The following is a 20,949-nucleotide window of genomic DNA, read 5'->3' as shown; positions in this document are numbered from 1 at the left end:
TTAACCTCAAAGTAATCACAAGGGCTATTCCTGCTCCTGTAAATATCAGATCCTTTTTGGTGAACCTTCTTAGTTTATTTGCCTCGATGACTTTCTGGGCTGGGGGTAAACTTGGTTTTTAAAAAGGGTGTAAATTCCCCCATGGCCCCTGAAGTCCTGATTTCTCAGCATTACTAATTAACACAAGTTTGGGGAGAAAACAGACTCTGTTTGTGCTGACTCAGAGCCTTAATGACAGTGACTGTGGCAGAAGCCACTGCTGCTAGGCAGTGCAGTGAAAGATTTCTGGAGGGTCACACTAATTTCAGACTTAATTCCTATCCCTGTATGTGTTGTGTATATTGGTGACAGCTGGAAACAGCATCAATGCTGACATGAAATAGCATTACCGAAGGGAAGCAAATTGCCTACTCAAGTGATTGCTACCCTTCCTCCTGGAAGAGGCTAGGCTATCTGAATTCTGGGAGGGCAAGTAGTACCACAGGCCTGCCCTCTCAGACAAATGATTCCTTGGGATGACACATGATAAAATAGGAACAGGAGTAGGGGTCAAAGATTCAAACCAAGGATACCTAGTGGGGACACCAAGCAGAGACCCCCGGACAGGGACCACTGCTTCAGAAAGTAATCCAGGGAGTCTGTGCATGCTCCCCAGAGGATCTCTCCCCAGATGCATGAAACAGGGTATTGAAGTAGGCTCCACAGCCACAGAGAACCTCCCCATCGAGCTGCCGCCTCCTGGTTTGGAGATGGCCATCTTGGCCAGTACCAGGAGGAGGTTAAAGGGAACATCTCACAACTAATACTTTGTCCTGCCATGAGTGCAGGGGACTGGATTAGATGATCTCTCAAGGTCCCTTCCAGTTCTATGATTCTGTGATCCTAAGTTTGTGTGCCACAGATAGGGTGTGCAGAGAGGAGCAGGCTTGGGGAAGAGTCCAGCCAGAATCACAGCAGGAGGTTCTGGAGGAGCTAGAAGACACTAGCTTGACAGCCCTGCAGACTGAAGGTCTAATCAGAAGTGAAAGCTTCCTTTACACTGCTTCCTGCCAGTGTGCCTCTCCAGACCACTCGGGCCTGTGGTGCTCATCCTTTCCCATACTCTGGCCCCTTTTTCCATGCCAGGATCACCTGCCCAGCCCAGGATCCTCTTCCCAGCCAGCTGCCCATCCTCCCATTTACCAGTGTGGGAAGGGTAGGGTGCACATGCCTGCCTGAGACTTGTTCCCAACCCCCAGGTAGAGAACCCCTGGCCTAGACTAGTGGGCATTGCCATCTCTGTAGCCCTTTCAACCCTTGGTTTCAATCCCCTGGGCCAAAACAGTGGTAGTGATGGAGACACCTGTCCACCAGAACTTGGACTGAGCCTGATAGCTCCTCTCATTTAGGCCGAACAGCTGTCCTTTGGTGGGGACTTTAGCTACTGACCTTGCCTGACTTAGAACTATCAGCTGCAGGTGAAAGGCTCTCTCTCCCCTTGCTAATCTCTCATTAACCCCACCTGCTCCCCTGGCAAATCCCCCAGTGGGAACAGGAGCAGCTTTAAATGCCCATGTTTTCAGCAGCAGATTCTGGGCCTCCAGCAACTTAACCTTGAATATCCTTGACAATTGATAACATCTGCCTACTAGCAGGAGCGGATGTGTTTTCATTTGGCATTTTTTCAAGCTGTAACATCAGCCCTGGGAAAGCAACTTACTCTGTCTTGTACGTGCATTGTCTAAAGGTCTGGTTTCCAGGCTGAAAGTGACTCTTGACTTCTTTGTGATGCCTGCTCAGTACCGCACATACCTATAGCACTGAGATACATCACCACAATGGCAGAGATGGACTTAATCAACCACTGCTCTAAACTCCCCTGAACTTCAGGAACGTTCCCATCTGGATCTGACCTTTGTGGCTTAGGCAGCTCTCTACTGGTATCTGCTTTCACTGACACACTGTGGGTTTCTCCAGTGGGGCCCTGTAAGAGTCCGGTGCTGGGGCTTCTCCTTCTCAGGCACAGCGGGGAGCCAGAGTGCCTCCCTACCGGCAGCAATCTGTCCAGGGCCTGGACCCCTCAGCAGGAGCTGAGCAAACAAATGGTCTCTAAACAAGGCAGAGTCCCAGCCCTTCAGCAGAGACCAGGTAAACACAGAGTCTATAAGCCTGGCCCTGAAGCAGGGCGGGGCAGTAAGCAGTCAGGCTCAGGCCTTTCAGCAGGCTGAACGAACACAGGGTATGGCTACACTTACAGTTGTACAGCACTGGGAGTTACAGCTGTCTTCGTACAGCTGTGTAGGGAAAGCACTGCAGTGTGGCCACACTGACAGCTACCAGCGCTGCAGTGTAGCCACATTTGCAGTGCTGTTGGGAGTGGTGCATTGTGGGCAGCTATCCCAGCGTTCAAGTGGCTGCAACGTGCTTTTCAAAAGAGGGGGGTGAGGGGGAACGTGGGAGAGAGAGAGAAAGTAGATTTTTGGATCTGTCAGCTCCCTGCCTTGCAAGTTCTAAGGACTGGAACATACACATCACCAACCTGCAATCAATTTAAAAGTTTCAAGCCCTTCCCCCACCCCTCTTATTCTCTAAATGCAAATTATGCACTCCTAAATAGCCTTCAGACCACATAAGCAGTTGCTCAACACAGACTCCCCCCTTCCCCTCTGCCATGTGACTTCTCTCTTCAAGCAAACAGCTGTGAACCTTCCAAAGCAATTCCCCTGCCTGCCTCCGCTCACTCCAGCAAACAGGAGCTGTGTTTGTTTTTTAGATAAGCAGCTCAGAGCTCAGCCATTCTTCCAGTTCGTTGTCAGCAGGCATTCTGGGATACCTCCTAATACCCTGGAGGCCAACAACAGCGCTTTTGGTGGCCACACTTGATGAGCAGCAGTGCATGAGCAGCACTACATCACCAGCACTGCAATTGTTACACCCCAAGCAGACCAGGTGTACAGCCAGCGCTGCAGCCAGGGAATTGCAGTGCTGGATGTGCCTTGCAGGTGAACAGTTACTAAGTTGCAGCACTGTAAACCCACCACCAGTGCTGCAACTCTCCTGTGTAGCCAAGCCCACAGTTAAGGGTCAGACCCTCAGGCAGGGGCTGAGCAGCAAGTTAAACAGTATATAGGGCCTTCTCAGGCCAGGAGGGAGGGGAAGTCTGCCACCGTTGGAAGGGTGGCAGGGGAACGCAGGCCCTCCCACTCCACTGCGTTCCAGCCCAGGGCCCTAGCAGCAGCAAAGACTGGCTGCAGTTAGTGGGGATCCTGACCACAACACACTAACATCAGTTCAGGGTCCCCTGGAGCCAGACTGGGGTTGGCTACCCCCAGGCCACTTCCAATCTCCCCTTCTCTAGGTACCTGTCTCTCACCAGTGTCATCTGGTGGGTCCCAGACCACAGGCTCCTCAGGATACCAGGCATAGGGAAGCTCAGGCTGCTCCTCTGGATACCAGACATAGGGAAGCTCAGGCCGCTCCTCTGGATACCAGGCACATGCACAGGGCAGGCTGGACCCAGCAGGCACTCAAGCACCAGCATCAATCCTCTCCAACAGCCCACACCTAACTGAGCGCTGGGGCCGGGCTTTTATACTTCCTGTCCCACCCCAGGACTTCCGGGGGGACGGGGACAGGTGGCAGTGGCTCCGCCCACTCCGGCGTCAGTTCTGGCCCATCCTTCTCAGGCGCGACGGGGAGCCAGGGAGCCTCCGTACAGGCCCAAGCCTTAAAGGGACGGTCAATCCACTGGTGAAATGTGCCGAATATAGCTAAAAATGCCCTGCACTCCTTACCGAGCTGCCTGAGATGCTGCAGCCAGCAATGTCAAATAGCAAAGCAGGTCTTTCCATGTCGGAGTTTGGAACAAGTTCTATATATTTGTCAATCCCCATAAGAATCAGTGTGTTTAGAGCAAGAAACCTGACTGTAGGCATTTAAGATAGGGCTAAGTTTTCTACCTGCTCAGCCCTGCAAACTTCACCTGGCACCTCAAAATCCAGCTGCGGATCTGCTTTGTGCATGTGCCTGCAGTGTCACCAGCAAAGACCATGTGTGGCAGTGGAAGTTGAAACGCAGCCAGTGATTTTTTTCTAATGGTCTGCTGAAAATGGATTAAGGCCTGAAAGGGTCATGGACTAACTTAAAACATGGGAGGACAAGGCAGACAAATCTTATGTAGTAGGGCCCCTTACAATTGCAAGGATTTGGGGACAAATCTCAGAGCTTGCGACCAAAGAGAGGTGTAAAGAGGGCTGCTCAGTGATGGAGTACACCAAACCCCTAAGGTGCCAGTAGCGTGCTAGGTGTGCCATGACTCTCAGTAGCAAGCACTGGAGATTCTTCAGCAGTAAGGCTGTGCAGGGACTAGCTGTGGTGGGTCCCAGTAGCCGCTCAGAAATGTGGGAAAGGATATTTTATTTACTAGGGCTGACAGAAAAGTGAAAGGTAATAAATCCCCACAGTACAGAAGCTTAAACACTTACAGTTCAAGTGAGCGATTGCCATAAATGTCTGGGTCACTGGGGAAGTCCAGTTGAGAGTCAGGGTTCTTCAGGCCTAGTGCCTGGGGTATTGTATCAAATGACCTATGGAATGGCTTCAGTCCTTTCCAGGGACATGAACACCCTGGTTAGCCTTTCCATAGTTCAGGGACAAGCGTGTGTCAGCCCGTCAGACTCAGATCCTAGTTGGGCAATCTCCCCTTGCATATCAGTTCATCTTTGGGTTGCTCCGCTGGGCTCTGCAGGGACACCTGGATATCACTCGTCGGAAGGTTGAAAGCTAAGTGTCTCTCCTTGGGATCGATGTGCTGGAGGAAAAGGCATGCAAGTCTCTGCCATTTCAGCGGGGACGAAACCCACAGTTTATCTCTGTTCTGTCAGATCTCCCTGGTTTTAGCATGTTCTCGATGGATTTGGTTTATGATGAACCCTTTCTATGAAGCATTTGGTGACACGGGCTATGACAGCTGTGAATTTTCAGGTTTCGTAGAATTATAAAATATCAGGGTTGGAAGGGACCTCAGGAGGTATCTAGTCCAACCCCCTGCTCAAAGCAGGACCAATCCCCAACTAAATCATCCCAGCCAGGGCTTTGTCAAGCCTGACCTTAAAAACCTCTAAGGAAGGAGATTCCACCACCTCCCTAGGTAACCCATTCCAGTGCTAGGTAACCCATTCACATGGGGACCAAATTCTTACAACAGTAACATAGTCTACATCCGAGTGGCTTAATGGTATTGCACATGATGTGTTGACACAACAGTTGTCACAGCCAGACGCAAAGCCCAACCAGGGGCCTTTAAATGTCCACCCATGAAAACTACAAAATTCAAGACAGATTGCAAACCTCACTGTACACTAAATCATGTGTACTGCTTGGGCTGTAGGGTGCTGCTGCTCCTGCCTTATTGAAAATATAGAAGGAACCACTAGAGGGCCCCTTAGCTAAATAACTGGGATTCATTAGGCCTTTATTTCAAAAGAGGAGCTGGGGGAGTAGATAGGCTTCTCCAGTGAGACTTTTAGAAGTTCAGCATGTGTCTAATTATTTTAATGACAACAAAACACTGGGATTATGGCATGCTTCAAAACAATCCCAAGTCACTTTATAACCTTAAATTGACTGAAAGCAGTGGTAAGAAAGCATGTCTAAAACCTCAATTTAAAAACCAGACCAGATACGGCTGTCTGATGTTGAGCTTGGAGTGGATTCCAGAGCTGCTGATCCGTGGCTGCTCAAAGGCTCTACTCAGGGCATTTCAGGTCAGCATTTGGCATGTGCCTAATAATAATCCAGTTCAAAAATGAGTGAGCAATGGGGGCAAGAGGACCGGAGAGAAACACTAGGATGATAAAGTTGTTATTAAGAGTCTTGTAAGTGAAGGAAAGGACTTTGACAAGGGTATGAAATTCCACTGGCACCAAATAAGGGGAGATGTGCTGGTGCTTGGGACATCTTAGTGCTAATAAGAATTTGAGCTGTGGTGTCTTCTATTAATTCAGGAGATCTGACTATAAGCAGCAGACAAGAGGGTCTGATTTGCAAACTATTGATAAAGCCTCATTCCAGTGTGTAACACCAGAAACTATGTTTTGATACTAGGATCTCTAAGAAAGTTCCAGGGGGAAGGGGACAGGAAGGTTTATATATATGGATGAGAGTGGGAGTATAAAGTACATTATGCAACAAGGTGAGCTGGATTCAAGATCAGTTTAACACTGGGAATTGCATCCTGGAACATTTTGCATTACTGCATTGTAAGGATTATGGCCATTTACTACATGTATAGGCCAGTTGCCAGTTAACTGCATGTCTGTGACAAAGACAATAGAAGTCATAAGTTTAGGTTACTAAAGCACAAGCCCTTCTGACCCTATCATAGAATATCAGGCTTGGAAGGGATCTGAGAAGGTCATCTAGTCCAACTCCCTGCTCAAAGCAGGACTAGTCTCTAGACAGATTTTTGCCCTAGATTGCCCCCTTAAGGATTAAACTCACAACCCTGGATTTAGTAGAGTAATGCTCAAACCACTGAGCTATCCCTCTCTCCACCATCACAGGTGGTAGGGGAAAACACCATATATAGCAAATGTGGACAGGTCTGCCATATCCCAGGAGATGGCCCTGGTACAAATGCAGAAGCCATTACATTACAGAGCTTAGTTTTCAAAGCTGGGTACCTTAAGCAATATTTGGACACCTAAATTTTCATATTAGGCACCTAAGATGGGTATTTAGCTGCCTACATTTAGATTTAGGCTCCTGCATTTGAAAATTGAGCCTTGTATGATGCTTAGCTGGAGAGATTACTGTAGAAGAGGCTGTATTGTAATTAAGTAGTGATTAGTTAATTCACTGGCCTATGCCATGTTCTCCGTAACTTCTTGATCAGACCCCGGACACAGCACATTTTACAGAAGTTAAGCTGTATGACATGTTACACTGTGACGTGATTATATTACACGTGTAATAGACTATTCACCTTTTCATCTCTAGTCCTGGTCACTAATGACCAAAATTTATTCCCATCTTACAACAAGAGTTAGTGGGGTGCGTGTGTGTATGTGTTCAGTTCCTAGTTCACATTACAAAACTACCCCTATAATTTGCCCCCCTTCTTGGCAGTGGAGGCCCAGGGTTGAGTGGGTCATGGGGACTGAACTCCAGAGGGCAGCCTGGAGGAGCTTGCATTGTTGCTCCCCACGCTTTACCCGATTCTACAAATACATGGAGGATTTTGGCTGTCAGTCAATTTACACACAATAAACTCCTTACACATTCTAAAGAAAACCCTGTAAATCATGGGCCTCACACAGAAATGACAAAGAATCCTCATCACACGTAGAAGATTGTGTGTCCTGATAGCTTTGGCCATGCGGCTCACTGATTAGGTCACTCATGGTTCTCCTGACCCTGACTGAGCAAAATAAACTCAGGCTTATAAATTATACTAAAAAGATCCTTTGATCTTTCATGCTGGGGAGACCACGTCTTGCTTTTCGCAAAATAACCCAGTGCTTGGTATTGGCTGGTTCGTTAGGGCAGATTCAAATTGAGTTCCATGACTTCTCTTACGAGACAGTTCTCTAGTTTCTAAAGTAATGGTTATCACTGGAATTGCCAGGATGCATCAGAGCACAGGCGCATCTAGCCCAATATCCTGTATTTGCTAGTAGTCAGTACTAGCTCTTCAGAGCAATGGATATTCTTTTTATCCATATAAATAGAAAATCCTTTACTGAATCCTGCTCAGCTCTTGGCCTCAGTGACATGCATTATGGGAGAAAAAGTGTTCCTTTCTTGCAGATTTGTATTTGCTGCCTTTCACTTTTATTGAGTGCCCGTGTTCTCGTATTGCGGCAGAAGGTAAATAGAAGTTCCCAATCTACTTTCTTCTATGCCATTCACTATTTTGTATACCTTGATCATGCTACCTCTTGTTTGCCCCCTCTTTAAGGTTCAAACCACCCGGGCAAGTTCAGAGGTGATTCTAGGTGAGTGGGAAAGGAGTTTATTAGGTGTAACTCACATCTACCTGCTGTCATTATTACAGTACACGGTACATCAGTTACACTTACCGGTTGGGAAGTGGGGTAAGTGTTAGGGAGTCTAAACTACTGTAAGGGAGTCTAATCTACCACACCTTACACACCAGCTTTGACTTTGGCTCTATAATTTATAATAGCAATGCTGCTGTGTGTGGGCACTTACTGCTGAATAGTTTAGTATTTTCCTTAGTGTTTTTTAATAAGGACATTTTATCGCTATTTTTTCCCCATCAGTACAATATGATTATTCTCCATATACTATTGCCTTGACAGTGATGTTATTAGTTTTGTTTACAACAGTCTCTTTCAGGACTTAGTACCTGTTTAGGTCCTATTCAAACAAAAACCAGAAGTGTATATTTAATTTTAACTATGCATGTCAATGGGATTATGCACATGCTTAAAGATAAGCATGGGCTGAAGTGCTATGCTGGATCGGGGCCTTAGCACAGAGGTAGCCACTATCTGATCAGCAGTGATACCTGCCCATAATTGCTTATTTAGTCTCAACTTCTCTTCTGGTTCTAAAAATAAACAAAATAATCAAAACCAGAGGGCCTGTGAATATCACCGCTTATGCAGACCAGGAAAAGTGATCATTATCCCCTCCAAAATTAGGGGGACTATCCGGCAGGATGCTTTCTCTAAGCAATCGCAAGATAATTATGAATAATTATTTGCTCTCCATCTGCAATGTGCTCAGCGCTGTACATTGCACAAAAATGGTGTCCCTGCCCCAAGGAGTTTACAGTCTCAAAGATGAGTACATAGAAGACAGTGCATGCTGGGCAAGACAGAGCTGGGGGTGACTTTGGGGTTCTTTCTTTCCCCAGCTTAAAATAAATTCCCTTCTAATTAGGGCGGCTCTATGTATTTTCCCGCCCCAAGCACAGCAGTCTGGCTACCTTCGGCGGCATGCCTGCGAGAGGTCCACCGGTCCCGCACCTTCGGAGTACATGCTGCCGAATTGCTGCTGAAACCATGGGACTGGCGGATCTCCCGCAGGCATGGAGCCAAAGACAGCCCGGCTGCTTCCCTCACACAACTGGGAGGGCACCCCCCACGGCTTGCCGCCCCAGGCACACGCTTGGAGCGCTGGTGCTTGGAGCCGCCTCTGCTTCTAATGGGTATCAAGGAAGAAGTGAGTTGCAAGGAGGGAATCGGTATCTGGTCTTGCAAACTGGGAGGTCTGGGACTCATTGCTCCCAAAAAGAAAAAAATGCAAAGAGGGAAATAAATGAATGGGGAATTAAGGCTGCTGTGGCTGTTTGCAGCACACGCCGTAGGTCTATATTCTGGGCCTGACCCTGCAAACCTGTACTCCCCTGAAATCAGCGAGACTAGGCCCATGACTTAGGCATTCCTCTGTTGGGGGCTTTGTAGGCTGGGGGCTCAGGCCCAGATTTGCAAAGGTATTTGAATGATTTCAATGGGAGTTAGGTGCCTATATATCTTTGAGGATCTGGGCCTCTGATCATAACTGCAGCTATGCTCTGCAGACATCCCTGAACTGCCACACAAAGATCATGAAAGATGGTAACTGTGGAGCCCATTGTGCTTTCCAGCTCTACCCCTTCCAGGAAAGGAGACTTACACAAATGGTTTCTCATCATTAGCCAGCTGCATCGCAGCACTGGTGTTTAGACGAGAGTAGTGAACCGGCAGTAAACAGCTTTAAGGTCCGGTACTTGGTAGCCATTAAGCACTTCATCTGCTACTCACTTCCAAATGCTGCACTGAGCTGTCTGGTGAGGCTGCTTTGAAATCCACTTTCCGCATTCCCAGCTTTTTTTGTCCGGTAGCTCTGTCTCTCCTAATTGGGGTCCTGCAGCGTCCTCACATGAACCGACTTCCTCCTTGGCCCTGAATGAATTTGCCCGCATTGATGATTTAATGACTGTTGTCCCGTTGTATCCTGGAGATTCACTTCCTGGACATAAATGGTTCTGATGTTTTATAACTTGGACACCTTTTCCACACGCATCCAGGAAACCAACTGGACTCTAAAGTACAGAGAATGGCAGAGGGCCGGATTTTGATCTCACTTACACCTCACTGAAATCAACGGTGTTGCCTGGGTGTGAATGAAGGACTAGTGAACATACGGAAATCCATGGCCATCACATAGATCATTGGGGTGGATGTGTTTGGCCTTATGGATGCAGGTAGCCACTGGAAATCTCATACCACTTCCCCTGCTCAGCAGGGATGTTCCTTCTGCAAGAAGGCTAACCTAGTCCACTAATAGCCCTATTTAACAGCCTGGCACCCTTCCTCGAATGTAGCAACCAATATTAAATAAATGGAAATAAATGAAATTAAAATAATGGCTTCACACATTATTATTTGCATTAAAGTAGCACTTAGAGGCCTCAGCTGAGACGGGGACCCCATGGTGCTAGACCAGGGGTGGGCGAACTTTTTGGGTCGAGGGCCACATCGGGGTTGCGAAACTATGTGGAGGGCCAGGTAGGGAAGGCCGTGCCTCCCCAAACAGCCTGGCCCCCACCCCTATCTGCCCCCTCCCACTTCCTGCCCCCTGACTGTCTCCCTCAGAACCTCCAACCCCCTTGCTTCTTGTCCCCTGACTGCTCCCTCCAGGGACCCCCACCCCTAACTGCCTCCTGCAACTCCTCCCATCCAACCTCCCCATTCCCCATCCCCTGACTGACCCAAACCCTATCCACACCCCTGCCCCCTGACAGGCCCCCCTGGACTCCCACGCCTATCCAACCGCACTCTGCTTCCTGTTCCCTGACTGCCACCGGGACTTCCTGCCCCTTCTCCAATCCCCCCGCTCCCTGCCCCCTTACCACACTGCTCAGAGCAGCAGGAGGTCGCAGCCCCACTGCCCTTGCTGCCTGGCAGGAGTGGCAGGCCAGAGCACTGGCGGCACCGTGAGGTGAGGCTGCAGGGGAGGAGGGATGGTGGGGGTGGGGGTGAGGGCTAGCCTCCCCGGACGGGAGCTCAGGCATCAGGCAGGACGGTCTCGTGGGCTGGATGTGGCCTCTGGGCCGTAGTTTGCCCACCTCTGTTCTAGATGCTGGACAATTAGCACCCCATAGCAGACAGTGCTTGCCTCTCAGATTGCAAACTGAAAAGCCAAGGAGGCCAACAAAATGTGGGAGGGGAAACTGAGGCACGGACAGGTGAAATGACTGGCCGAAATGGAGGCCAGAGCTGGCAGACCCAAGTATAGAATGCAGGTTGGCTAGGTCTCTATCCCTTGCCCACACAAGCTCTTCTATCTCAATAGAAGGAAAGGGAGGTGCAAATACAAAATTTCAGTCACCGGTTACCCTGGGTAAATCTGCTGGAGTTCGGCTATCTAGCTCTCTGGTGATGGGTGCACTAGATACACACAAGATCTGAAGGCATGTCTCTGATTTCAGCATTGTCCCCAGCACTCTCCGCTGCACTCTCTAGTAACAGCAGTCAGGTATTCATATCTGCTGACACGGATTTATGAGTGATGTTCTCGGAGGGAGGGGAATGCTACACAGAGCTCTCCATGCTGCAGCCCAAGGTAAAAAAGGCTCATTCCTTCATATTCAGCAAACCGGAATGAAATCTCCAGGGGAAATACAGAAACGAGAGGAAGTTCCTGAACATGTCAGAGCCCAGGAACCGTCATGGGGTTATTACATAGAGAGCTAGGGTGACCAGACAGCAAGTGTGAAAAACTGGGACAGGGTGGGAGGTAATAGGAGCCTATATAAGAAAAAGGCCCCAAAATCGGGAGTGTCCCTATAAAATCAGGACATCTGGTCACCCTATAGAGAGCCAGAGCTTAGTTAGTGGGGAGGGATCGGGGTGGAGGGTTTTAATTTCCTCGGCTTTCTGTGCCCAGGAAAGGTAGCAGGAGGGAGGATGGAAGGTAACAGCAGCTCTGTCTCTTGAGAGAGGGAGTGTGACCCGAATACACCAAGGTGCATTGCTCTAGACTATTGGGTGCCATTGCCTTTCTGTGGTGGGATGGGTGCATTGTAGTGAAGGGTGGGGGCAATGAAGGATTGCATACATTGCATGGGGGAATGGGCACAGTGCACTGGTGGATGGTGGAGAGCTAAGTTCCCTGTAATCTGTGCAGCCACGCAGCAGGCTGAGGGCCCTGCAGGTGCTGACAGGCACCCCTCCCCCAGCCTGGCCCAGCCAAGCCCCTCTGGAGCTGCCAGGGAGAGAAGCCCCTCCACCCGCCAAGCCCAGACCCACCGGAGCTGCTGCGGCTGGGGAGAGGCGCCTGTCACGCAGCCCCAACCTGCTGCGGCAAGAGGGCTAGGGGAGTCCTCTCTCCCTGATGCAGCCTTGGGGCAACCTGCACCCCAAACCCCTCACCCCTAGCCCCACCTCAGAGCCTGCATCCCCCACACCCCAACCCTCTGCCCCAGCCCTGAGCTCCCTCCTGTACCCCAAGCCCTTCATCCCCAGCCCAGAGCCCTCATCCTCCCACAGGACAAATCCCTTGGCCCCACCACCAACACATATCACCTCCATAGTGGTGCACATGACAAAATGCATCTCCCACATGGATGTAAAAAAATTAGCGAGCCCACTGGCTGGAGAGAGGGTATATTGCATTGGGGTGGCTGGATTGCGCGGTGGAGGTGCACTAGAGGGTGGGGCTATTGCTCTGGGGATGGTGGGGGCCCTGCACCGCCAGGGGGTGCCCGGTGGGGGGCCGCCTTGCACTGGCCCGGGCTGTGCGATGCGGAGCTGGCGGGGGAAGCGCTGCGCTCAGCCCCTCGCAGCTTGCCCGGGAGGAGGGAGGAGACAGGCAGGCGCTGCGCTCAGCCCCGCTCCCAGCGCCGGCGGGCTCGGCTGCCTCTCGCCTGCCTGCTGCTGCCGGGCGCGCAGCTCCCCGAGGAGCAGAACGGGGCGCCCTCGCGCCCCATGCGGGCTCTGCCGCCTCTCGCCCCCGCAGCGCACGAGGGAAGGAGCCGGGAGCCCGGCCGGCAGCAGGTGAGTGCGCGCCGCGGAGCCAGCGTTCGCCTGGCGGGAGCGGGGCTGAGCCGGCCGGGCAGGGCTGGAGCTCGGCGGCGGTGGGCGCTGTGCTTCCCGCGGGGAGACGGCTCCGCCTGCCTGGACCTCCCACCCCGCGGCTCAGCAGCTGCGGGGGTCCACCCCCGCCTGGGGATCCTCCTGGCCGGGGCACAGGTGGGGTCCCCCTCTGTGCAAGCGCCTCCTGCCGTCCCTAGCCCTGCCCACAGCTCCACAACATTGTCGTTGTTGTTTCTATTGTAGCAGCAGCAGCAGCCTCAGAGGGCAGGTAGAATCGGGCCCCAGCTGGGCTGGGTGCTCTGCACGCTCACACTCACTCCAGGTCCCGAGGGGCTTGCACCCCTCCTGGGTGCAGAGTGGTAGATGCCCCACAGACCAATTGGGCAAACGTAGGTGCCTGCTCTGAAGGTGCCGCAAAGCATTATTTTCACTTCTGATCATTTTAGTGGAAACACCTAATTCAGTTTTCTTAGTGGCCATTGGTAGGTTTCAGAGTCAACACCCAGTATATGACTGTGAGTGGGTCACACTTCTCGGTGCTAATGAGTCAAATTGAGTCCTGATGCAACAAGGGTGCAAATTCCATGGACTTCAGAAGGTGCTGCACCCCCTTGGGCCAACACTGAATTTGGTCTATTTTTGCTGACTGACACTGTCTGCAGACAACAACTGTATCAGGTCACACTGGGAAGGTGCTTTAGAACCTTGAGGGTAGGAAATTTTCTTCTCTCAAATAAAAGCTTAAATTCTGTGGAAACTGATGGGGCTGCCGGGAAAATGCCGGTATGGCTGGGCCTGGCTTGGATGGACCCCCGGGAACCAGAGTTCAACATACTAATGATGATCAGTTGCCCATGTGCTGGTAAGCAGTTGTCCTGCAGAGGGATCTGTATTGCAGAGCTGGGGGAAGCACCTCGCTGCGAGCTGTATGGCTAAATTAATTCACGTTTAAAAGGCACTTTAAGATTTTTGACTGGAAGAGATTATTTTACCGTTCTGTTACTATTTGTATTAGTTAAATGCTGCAGGCGAGTTAGTTCTTCCGCAAAAAGGCTTTTGGTCCCATGGGCCTACTTTGCGCTTTCCCACAAAGCCTTCTTAATGGAAGAGAAACCCTGCCAGGGCCAGGATCAGGGCTCCAGCTGTGCCCCAAAGCTGTCCTTTTTGGGGAGTGGAAAAGAAGCATGTTTGGAAATTAAGGGGCCTGATCCTGCAGTTCCACCATAGGCAAAATTTCCGTTGAATTCAGTGAGAGTTGAGCTTGCATTAGGACTACGGGGGGGGGAACATCAGGGATGCTGTCCTGGATCAGCCCAGTGGTCCATCTAGTCCAGTATCTCATCTTCAACAATGGCCAGTACCAGCTGCTTCAGCGGAAGGGCCCTAGGTGTTTTAAAGGCTGCAAAGAAGGAACAGATACTGGGAGAAAAAAGTGTGTGTGTGGCTCAGTGTGAGGTTTTACGTTCACGCTCTCTCTCTTAACGGGATGCCTTTTTTTTTCTTTAAAAAACAATTCCTATAACTCTAACTAAAGTAATCTGCTGTTAATGTTGACCACGGATCACATGTATCATGTCAATGCACATTTTAGCACTGAAGAAGAAAGGAGGTTCCAACCCAGTTTATTTATTTGCAGAAAGTTTCCCCTTCCCAGCTTGTTTGTGATGGGCTGCTCACCACAGACATGACTCACAGACATCGTTCTACCACAGAGGAAATCAGGGACAAGTGCCCAGTTGATTGTGGTACAAGTGATTGCACAACAACTACCCCAAATTAGTAGGGCAGGAAATTCCAAAATAGGTTTGTGAGGGTTCACCCAAGGCTGAAATTTACTTTCTCAAATTCAGCAGTTCCGATGTGCAGAAGTTGGGGAAAGCAGACAGTATGCATAAGGGATGGAAAGAAAGAGAGGACTTCGCCTCTTTATTGCTCTTGTTAACCATCTGCTTATGATAACAGATATTAAAGGGTTAATGTCTCTCTTACCTGTAAAGGGTTAAGAAGCTCAGTAAACCTGGCTAACACCTGACCAGAGGACCAATAGGGGGACAAGATACTTTCAAATCTTGGTGGAGGGAAGTCTTTGTTTGTGCTTTTTGTTTTGTTCGTTGTTCGCTCTTGGGACTAAGAGGGACCAGACGTACATCCAGGCTCTCCAAATCTTTCTGAATCAGTCTTTCATGTGTCAAAATTGTAAGTAATAGCCAGGCAAGGCGGATTAGTCTTATGTTTGTTTTCTCAACTTGTGAATGTTTCTTTTTGCTGGAAGGATTTTTACCTCTGTTTGCTGTAACTTTGAATCTAAGGCTGGAGGGTGGGGGTCCCTCTGGTCTATATGAATCTGAGTACCCTGTCAAGCATTTTCCATCCTGATTTTAGAGATAATGTTTACTTTTTTCTTTCTTTAATTAAAAGCTTTCTTTTTAAGAATCTGATTGATTTTCCTTGTTTTAAGATCCAAGGGGTTTGAACTCACCAGGGATTGGTGGGGGGAAAGGAGGGGAGATCAGGGCTGGCTTCAGGCCTTAGCGCGCCAAGCGCGTGCTTGGGGCGGCATGCCATGGGGGGCGCTCTGCTGGTTGCCAGGAGGGCGGCAGGCAGCTGTGGTGGACCTCCCGCAGGCATGCCTGCGGAGGGTCCATTGATCCCACGGCTCCGGTGGAGCATCCGCAGGCACGCCTGCGGGAGGTCCACCGGAGCCGCAGGACCAGCGAACTCTCCACAGGGACGCCTGCAGGAGGTCCACCGGAGCCGCAGGACCAGCGAACCCTCCGCAGGGATGCCTGCGGGAGGTCCACCGGAGCCGCGGGACCAGCGAACCCTCCGCAGGGACGCCTGCAGGAGGTCCACCGGAGCCGCAGGACCAGCGAGCGGCAGAGCGCCCCTTGTAGTGTGCCTCCGTGCTTGGGACGGCGAAATGGCTAGAGCCGGCCCTGGGGGGGATGGTTTATTCCTCCTTGTTTTAAGATCCAAGGAGTCTGGATCTGTGTGAAGCCTCTCAAGGCAACCCAGGGAGGGGAAAGTCTGGGGGGAAAGGAGGGGGGATGGTTAATTTTTCCTTGTTTTAAGATCCAAGGGGTTTGGATCTGTGTTCCCCAGGGAAGGTTTTGGGGGAACAGAAAGTGTGCCAGACACTAAATTCTGGCTGGTGGCAGCGTTACCAGATCTAAGCTAGTAATTAAGCTTAGAAGTGTTCATGCAGGTCTCGACTTTTGTATTCTAAAGTTCAAAGTGGGGAAAGAAACCTTGGCATCTGTATTATGGTAATGTGCAAAGGCCTCCATCAGGAGAGGGTCCCATTGTGCTGGGTACTGAACAAACCCATTGCAATCTAATTTCAGACAAGATGCAACAAGCAGCATAACAAACAGTAGGAGTGAATGGGGGAAGGGGAGTCTGATGGTGAATGGGGGAAGGGGAGTCTGATGGTGCTAAGACCAAGTGATTGCATACGGTGACTGTTGCACAACTTGATTGTGTTCTCCTCCCCTCGGGTATGTAACTTGCACCTCTCCCCCACCCACTGTTACCCCATCTCCACCTGATGTGTTGCTCTCTTTTTCCCCACCTCTTCGGTGTGATTCAACCCTGGTTGTGTCCCCCCCTCCTCCCTCCCAGAAGTGTCACCCCTCTCACACCCACTTGAGTGCATTATTTCCCCCGCTCCCCCACGTTACCTGGCAGCCACATTCATCCCCACTCCCAAGCATTTAGTTATTTTCTAACAGGCTTGTTACCTCATCTCCTGCCTGAGAACCTGCTTTCTGACCTCTCTCCACCTTGAGGTGTTGCCTCCTCCTCCTCTGTTTTTTGATCTGCTGTTCTGTCTCCCTCTTTCATCTCCCTGTCCCTCCATTACCCCCCGATAATAGAGGGCACTCTGGAAATGTAGGGCTGGAAAGTTCTGTTAAAGGGAGAGTGGCAAGTGGCAACTTCATAGGCATCCAGTTTAAATCAATGAGTTGAAAGTTGTTTTGGTTCCTACATCTGCCCCTAAGCCTGCTGCCCCAGCCTGTTTTTGTGGTTTGACAACTACGCTTTCAGATTTGTAAATGTGTGTTTCCTCCCCAGCTACTATATGAAAGACTCCTACAGACAACAGGAGAAAGTGACTGTACAAGAGAAGTGGGGAATGCAAAGTGCTGACAATGGGACAGAGTAAATACGCTGAAAAAGGCAAATCTTGAATGATAAGAGAGACTAGGAATACCGTACCAGCCAATAGCAGAGTGGCCTTAAAAGGGGCTGAACTGAAGCAAGTTGAAGCTGAGGGGGCTTGACACTCAGCAGCATCAGACCCTTTTTGAAGACCGAGTTAAAGATTGGAACTAGAGATCCGTTGGCTTAAGCCAGTGGTCCCCAACGCGGTGCCTGCGGGCACAATGGCACCCGCCGGGGCATCTATGTGCGCCTGCGTACTGGCTGGTGGACAAGCAGCTGCCAAAATGCCGCCAAAAAGCAGCATCACCAAGAGGCGGCGCCGCTGAAATGCCGCTTACTTTCGGTGGCATTTTGGCAACGGCGCCTCTTGGTGACGCTGCTTCAGCGGCTTCTCAGCTGCAATGCCTCTCAACGATGCCATGGTCCTCGGTGGCTCGTTGTCCGGTGCCCGCCACCCAGAAAAGGGTGAGGACCACTGGTTTAAGCCAATTTTATCAGAACATTTCCCCCAAATCCTTTAAAGTCAGGAGATTCAGAGCTGAGATTAAAAAGGATCACGTGGTTCAAAAGTTGAAATATTAGATCATTGTAGTTCAAAAAATCTCAGTGTTAGAAAGATTTGGAAGTCGTCGTGCCTGAATCCAACAAGGTTCTTAAACACATGATTGATGTGAAGCACCTAGTTCTGCTGATTTCAGTGGGTTTCCTGACCTGCAGAATGTTAGGTACATGTTTAAGAACCTGGCTGCATTGAGGCTTTGGGGCCTCATTCTATCCCCCATGGAAGTCAGGGGGGCTGAGATCAGGGACCTGTCGGCACCACCACCATCATCTTTCCATCAAACCTTAGAAACCTGCTCAGTTGAAAACTGGTTCTTGCACATACTATCAGTGCTGTCATCACTCAGGGCATTGTGCATTGATGGCCAGATGCAGCTGCATGGGCAATATCACCCCATGCTATTGTTACACAACACCCTGCCTGTCTGGATAAATCCCACATTTCAGCTCTAAAAAATAAAAATGAAACCCAGCAGCAGTAAACTCTGTAATAATAAGGGTTGATCTTTCTTTAATTCCTGTTTTTATGAAGGGTCCAAAAGCATCTTAAAAATATATGGACTGAAACCTAACGTCCTAGAGCAGACAAAACTCCCGTGAAAGCCAATCAGCGAGGCCTTCAAGATTTGGTTCTGTGTTTACATAGCACTACTTAAATGCACCCATGTTGGGGGTGTAGGGGGCAGTCATGTGGAGAGCACACTGAACAACAGGATAAGGAAGAGAGGATGTTTTGCCTGCAAAGGAAATTAATGTGTTTGTGCTCTTTTCCCCGCCTTTATAATATAGATAGAAGGCTGCTTGGTTTTTACCTTAAGAATGTCAGGTGAGGTTATCTTTGTTTTTTGCTGAAGGTCACCTTAGAGGACTCCGGGAGGTTTGTCAGCCATTATTTGAAGGAGCAGAGCTGTTGGATCTTTAAAGAGGTCGTTTCAGGGTCTCTTCAGGAGCGGCACCAGGCTTTCTGGTGCCCTAGGCAGAATTCAGGGGGCGGCATTTTGTGCGCTCCCCACGGGGCGCGCGGGAGCTTCCGGTTCCGCTCCCGTCACCCCGCCGAAGAAGGACCCTCCGCCGAAATGCCGCAGGCGACGGTGGCAGTCATTGAGCTGCTCAATTGCCTGCCACTGTTTTCCGCGGCACATCGGCAGAAGGTCCTTCTTCGGCGGCGCGACTGGAGTGGAACCGGAAACTCCCGCGCGCCCTGTGGGGAACGCGCAAAATGCCGCCCCCTGAATTCTGCCTAGGGCGCCAGAAACTCTGGTGCCACTCCTGCGCACAAAATGCCGCCCCCCGAATCCTGGTGCCCTAGGCAACCGCCTAATGGAAGCGCCGGCCCTGCGTCTCTCATACCTGATGCTAACTAAGACATCAAAGTCAGCACAATCGCTTTCCTCTTCTCGTCAATATTAATATTTGCAAGGGAAATGTAAAGTAGCTTGCCTTGGTTCATATTAATACAGTCTGGTTTGTGTGGCTAGGGTCCATGCCTTGGCACTGAGTCCTGATGGCAAATGCTTTGACTCCTGTTTCTCAAGTCTTGAATATGAGCTTTTGGGGCTAGAGGTTTCACTCTCTCTCCCGTGAATCCTGCCATATGATGAATGTTTGAAATTCGTCCTTTTCTATTTGATCAGTGTCGGTATCAGTGACACCAATCTTTTTAACAGGTCTGGTTGCAATAGGACAGATGGCAGGTGCTGCGTTTAAAACAAAACTCTATGGGTCACATTCATCCCTGTGTAACTTCATCAAAGCCAGTTATGCCAGGGATGAATAGGGTCCTATATGTTTTGTGATATATAGATAATTAATGAGCTCTATCATAATTACCCTGAGGCTATGGCTACTGGGATAAGAATTGTATAGCCTTATTCCTAAGTGACTTAGCTGTAGGTAAGTAGTGCAAATATCCTTCTCAATAATCCTTCACTATTCCACTCTGAAAAGTGACTTTATAAACACAGCATTGTGGGGCTCTGAGTTCATTTCCTCTCAGTAACTCCAGATCAGGTTTGCTTGGTTTATAATTAGGAAGACCGCTTGCCCTGCAATCACCCCCTGTGATCTGAAAGCCAAGCTTGGTACTTGCTGGCTCATGTGCCAAGAGCCCTGAAGAGTCTGCACTCAGAACGCAGTGTTGATGGTGCGTGAGCCAGAATTGATCCGGCTCACTCTCCCAACGCTGCATTGGCTCTCAGGGACTAACTGGAATAGGGCATAGTAAAATGTCGGGCCAGATTCTTGGGTGCACTAAGGTCATTCTGCTGATGTAAATATGGTTTGTATCTTGACCGAGCCCCCGGTATTATGTATGCTGGTCTGATTCTGTGCCTACATAGATCACCGGTAGCGCAGCAGGCAGCACAGTTGAGAAAAGGGACAGGGCCAAATGGAAAGAGGGCATGGTGTAGCCGTTCCTCCAGGTGCAGTGTCTGGGTATTTTCCTTGGTGAGCCACCCTTCAATAATATGGAGAACTAATGTAAATTACAGCATCTGAAAGGTTGCTGCACATGGCTGAGGTTCTGGGGACACCTATGCTGTATGGAGGGAGCAGCTCTGTTCACCACCGCCACACCCGAGTGCTAATTGTCTCTTACACTGACTCACTCTATGTCCTTGGGTTAGTCGCCTAGCCTCTCTTTTGTTCAGCTTTAGTTTTCCAAGCTGTAAAATGAGGATAAAAATACCTGCCTGCTTCACAGGGGGAAATGTGGTTCTTGGTGACTTCTTGTCTGTACAGCACTTTAATTATGTTAAGCACTAAGTATCCTTATTCTGTATTACCACGAGGTGTCAGCCCATTTATCTCACATTGCCTAGGGCTGTTACGATCTGCCCTGTGCCTCCTGCCAGTTGTGTGCTAGTTGAGATGGACACTCATTGAAGGCCTTGTGTTTGAGGCCTCCAACATTAGCATGCAGTGGTTACTGTGACGTTGCATGTAAGGTTCCTGGAAACAGCCTGGTTGCCTTGAGAAACTTTGTCTAACACAAGTTCCTGTGCAAATACTGTCTGTTTGTACTGTGCTGCATGTGGAAATGCATTTGATCCAGCAAGGACAGCCTGTCTTTCAGGGAAGGTGTATTGCAGAGATGGATAGGTCACTGACAAGCCATGGGAAAGTTTTAGTGCCTCACAGCTGTGTCTATGCTACGGAGCCTATACTGGCATAGCAATGTCATATATACCATAAG

General features: G+C 49.9%; 1 protein-coding gene across 2 annotated transcripts in view; it reads left to right on the top strand.

Annotated features, from left to right (window-relative positions):
* Window positions 1-12,883: 12,883 nt before the first annotated feature.
* LOC127036003 (dual specificity testis-specific protein kinase 1-like) overlaps window positions 12,884-20,949 on the top strand; it is a 61,635-nt gene continuing 53,569 nt past the window's right edge. Inside the window, exon 1 of one of the 2 annotated variants that reach the window (XM_050926419.1) lies at window positions 12,884-12,989. The gene's annotated coding sequence lies outside the window, so the exon portion shown is untranslated. The remainder of the gene's footprint in view (window positions 12,990-20,949) is intronic. The other variant, XM_050926418.1, reaches the window with a different exon arrangement.

Source organism: Gopherus flavomarginatus, chromosome 17 (assembly GCF_025201925.1).
Source record: "Gopherus flavomarginatus isolate rGopFla2 chromosome 17, rGopFla2.mat.asm, whole genome shotgun sequence".
NCBI classification, from domain to species: Eukaryota; Metazoa; Chordata; order Testudines; family Testudinidae; genus Gopherus; species Gopherus flavomarginatus.
Note: the sequence above shows the minus strand (reverse complement) of the source record. Positions and strands in the feature narration are given on the sequence as shown.